The sequence below is a fragment of the Agelaius tricolor genome, unplaced genomic scaffold, assembly GCF_023055355.1.
Source record: "Agelaius tricolor isolate 1412-34295 unplaced genomic scaffold, bAgeTri1.0.p SCAF_6, whole genome shotgun sequence".
Taxonomy (NCBI): domain Eukaryota; kingdom Metazoa; phylum Chordata; class Aves; order Passeriformes; family Icteridae; genus Agelaius; species Agelaius tricolor.
The window spans coordinates 43,995,151-43,999,112 of record NW_027269266.1 but is presented as its reverse complement, the minus strand read 5'-3'; positions in this window follow the sequence as shown (position 1 = coordinate 43,999,112).

Genomic DNA, 3,962 nt, shown 5'->3' with positions numbered 1-3,962 from the left:
GCTGGAGTAACTAATGTATCTCCTTTGTGTGTGTGTGTGAACTCAGGATGAAGTATTTTGGTGTCTGCCTGTTGGTAGCTATGCCATCACCCTGGGCAATAGAAGGGGGTTTCTAGGAAACCTGGTTCCCTGAGAAAATAAACTGCTCTCTGTGCATGTCCTCATTCGTGTGTAGCCAGTGATATGCTGTTAATGACTGTTTTCAAAGCCATGTGTTCAGATCATTGAGGAGAAGGGTTGTAAAATGCTTGTAGATTTCATATAAAAATAAACAGTTCAGTGGCTTCTCAGTAGGGTTGAGATGTTTGTAATTTATCCATGCCCAACTGACACATAAAATTGAATTCAAAATTAATTTCTTTTCAGGGATAATAGCACATTTTATGAACAGTCCTTCAGCCCAGCAGTGATCCTTATGGAAATGTGTGAAGCCCATTTTGTTGTAAATATAAGCTCATGGAATCAGTACATACTGATTGTTCTTTTGGGGATTTTTATTATTTATGAATTTATTTATTTTGGGGCAAGTTTAACGCACATAGAAAATGATGCTTGAAATCCTTACTACTGAGGATCCCAGTAATTGCTGGGGATGGATCCTAAACTTAATTAATGAGATCTCCTCTTGGAAAGCTTGGGAAACCTGGCAAGGATCATCCAGTCCCTAGGCCTTCTCCAAAACTGCCATTTAAAACAGATGTAGATGTGAGTAAAAAAAATCCTGGAGTAATTCCCTGGCAGTGGTCTTCATCTAAAAATGAGAATTTCTAAGTCTGATTAGCTGTTAATTGAAAGGTGGGTGTCCATAGGAGGATAGCAGTTGCAGAACTCCTGGCCCAAAGAGCAAAGAGAAGCTCAGGGTTTTGTTGCCCAAACCAGCAAAGCTGAAAAGATACGTCTTGCTTCTTGGTCTTGAATTTGTAAGGTTTGGACAATCATGAGCTATGAAAATACTCAGTAATTGCTTTATTTTTAAGCTTGTTTCTGAATAGTGTAGTTACATTTCCAGATAGACCCAAAAGCCAAGTTACTCTTTTGTTGCATTAGAGAAAAATTTGTAGAGCACCTGTAGGAAATGAGAAAGTAATTTTTATTGTAAACACCAGACAAACAGACTTCAACTCCTTGACCCTAGAGGGGGACAAAATCATGTTACTCTGAAGAAACTATGCTGCGGTACCTGTGAGTGTGACAGAGCAGGGGGGAAGGAAGGAGAAAGCAAAACACTGGATATCACTCATCCACGTGCACACCTTCACCAGCCAGCATCTAACTGCAGACTCTGATGTACACAAAGGTGGGAGCAAATCTGCCTCCCCAAAAACTTTGAAGCTAAAAACAAAAACAAAGTGGAGGATATATTTCTTGAGTATAAGCATCTTTCTACATCCAGCTTAGTGATCTTCATTAAAACTGAGGAATTGTGGCAGGGAGAACTGATCCAGCCTGGAGGAAGGAACAGTCCTCTTACAAGGACTTTGAAACAACGTGCCAGAAGTTTCTTTGACATAAAGGAAGCATGGCAAATTGTTTCAATTAGCAACACTTAACACATAAAAGGTGGTTCTTGTGGTTTGGGCTGTATCCATTTCTGGTCTTAAGGAATTGCTATACTGCCGCACACAAACCGGGCTTTACGCTTCTGGGCAAGATGGATCTTCAAAGACCCAGCAACTGCTTTGTTCTTGCTCCACTTGTGAGTGCATTTTGTATACAAATGTGTGCATTTGTCCTGGTACAACTGCTGCAGTCACTCACAGCTGAAGAGGACTGCCATGATGCATCCTGTCAAAGATACTTCAACAGAGCAGCACTCGCTCAGCACACAGCACTTTTTTGAGATAGGAAACTAGAAAAAATTACCTCACTTTCTGAAAAGTGTTTTCTCAGAAGAAAATGAGATAAAATGTTTTGGCAGTATCCAGTCATCTTTGCAACAGAACTATTTTTTTTTTTTTTTTTTGTAACTGGAGGTTATTTGATTTGAGAAAGTATTGTTTAGAACCAACTAAATGTTTCATGTAAAGTGTGTGCTCCCTTTTTTATTTATTTATTAATTTTTAGTAAAATTTTGAAAGGTTTTTTTAAAAATTTCCAGTTGCATTTATTTAATACTTAGTTTCCTTTTAATATTTAATTTAATAAATTGTTAATTTATTTAAATTTTTATTTTAATTTCAGTTGTTGGTTGCTCTTGTTGGTTGCCATTTCTTTTGGAGGCTGCATCCTCTGGTGGGTTGGTTTGGGTAAATATGGAGAGAGGTAAGGGGGCACTTCCCTTTCACCTCCTTTAATTAAATGGGGACAGGCTTGGGTGTTCCTCAGGAACCTTGGGAATGGTTTTGCCTGAAGGTGATCTATATCACCTTTGCCACGTGCCATGATGGGGAAAATATCCCAAAATATCCCATACTGGTCTTTACCTTAAGGGCTAAAAATGGCAGACAGAGCCCATATGGACACCTCCCTTCCTACATGAGATTAATGGTGGCAAAACAGTTGCTAATTACATCTGTAAATCTAGTTTTCTGCACAGGATAACCTGTCCTTAAATGAGATTCATCACTTGGTCTCAGGAGTATGAACTGCAGGCTCTTAAGCCAAATTGTTTTAGCATCTGCTTCAAATTCATCATTGCAAATGCTTTTTATTTAAAAGGTGCTGTGTGGTTTTTTAAAATAAAGGAGAAGCAAACTAGTGGTGTGTTTTTCCTCTCAGAATGCTACTTTTATTTAATTGCTGGCTTCTAGAAAAAGTAACCCAGGAACAAATGCACAGAAGTGTTGTTTTGCAATACAGGCTTAATTTCAAAGGGGAAAAAAACCCTTACTGCTCTACAGTTTAAGCTGCTAAGTACAGTTTTGTTCATACTAAATTCTGCATGTGCACTGTGGGCCATGATAGCCTAAAGCTTTCAACTTTGAAAACCTGGACATCCAATGGCAGCTTCCCATGAGACAAAAACTATCAGTGAGGCTACTTGGAAAAACATCCCTGATATCCTCAGAAATGAGGGCTTTAAAGAAAAACGCAGTGATAAATATTTTTGTATAACAATTATCATTTTAGTAAGGGGCTAGCTCAACAGCTTGAATCTTTTTAGATTTCACATTTGCATAGTAAATTACAACTGTTCTACTTTCTGCCAAATCGAACCTGTTGAGATACTTGTTAACTCCTTTCACAGCTGAATGCTTTACCCATTCAAAAGCTTATAAACAGTTAATATGTTTTCCCAAGTTAGTTTCCTTAAGTTAATGAGAGTTTATTTAACAAGAGGCAAACCCTAAAAAGTAACCAAAGGCCTAATAAAATATTTCAGTATGATTGTTTGGTGAACATTTTATAGGTTAATCTTTCAGAGCAATAAAAAAACCAGCAAGCAATTAGATCTTTCTCTCTAATATCTCTTCTCTGGGTTATTGAAAAACAAATTTCTAAGTACCTTAAACCATCACAACAGGGCATATGGGCTCAAGTATGTGTCTAATATCTCAGAAGACAATATTTTTGCTTGCCAAACATCTTAGGGAAATGGGCAATTTGCCATATACCTATGTATTCTGAAATTTTATACATTTGGCTGGTCAGTTCTGCAGGTCAAATTCTCTCACTTCTTAGGTTTTTATGGTCACCCATTTGGGTAAAAGGACGAGATACAGCTTCAGCTGAAAGGAGTTGATGGATTTCTGTAAGAGTGCTTCCCAATACAGCCTGTGGGGAATCTGTGCCCAAGTTATGGTTGGGAAAGGAGCACTTCTGGACCTAAGACAGCTCAGGCTCCAGAGGTTGAACCATGCATTGACGAATCTGCTTCAAACACCACTGAAAGATGGATTTTTGTCATCACCCTCCTTTCTTGTCCTACTGTTGTATTTTCATGTCTTGTCTGCCTTTCTCCACACACTCCCAATCAACAAAATTCAAGACAGAGGTCTCCAGAACCTAATTTTTTTGATGAG